This window comes from Gavialis gangeticus, unplaced genomic scaffold (assembly GCF_001723915.1).
Source record: "Gavialis gangeticus isolate Ggan-Ray unplaced genomic scaffold, GavGan_comp1, whole genome shotgun sequence".
NCBI classification, from domain to species: domain Eukaryota; kingdom Metazoa; phylum Chordata; order Crocodylia; family Gavialidae; genus Gavialis; species Gavialis gangeticus.
This window is the reverse complement of record NW_017729016.1, coordinates 17257270-17257521: the sequence shown is the minus strand read 5'-3', so window position 1 is coordinate 17257521 and position 252 is coordinate 17257270.

Below are 252 nucleotides of genomic sequence, written 5' to 3'. Positions count from 1 at the left end.
CAAATTTTGCCTTCTGGTAGTGGCTGGAATTTTGTTTGTTGGAATAATTTCTGCACCTATTTTTTTTTTTTTCTTTTTGAAAATAACTATTTTGATCCTTGAGAGAGCTGTTCTTTACACTCCCTGTCAGTGGGTCTTTGAGCTGGGGGTGGTAGCACCACATTTTTTTTTAAGGTTGCCTAATGTTTCTGATTTATAAATCCCCCCCATCTTTTTTTTTTTTTTTTTTTTTTTTTTTTCCAAATTTTTTTT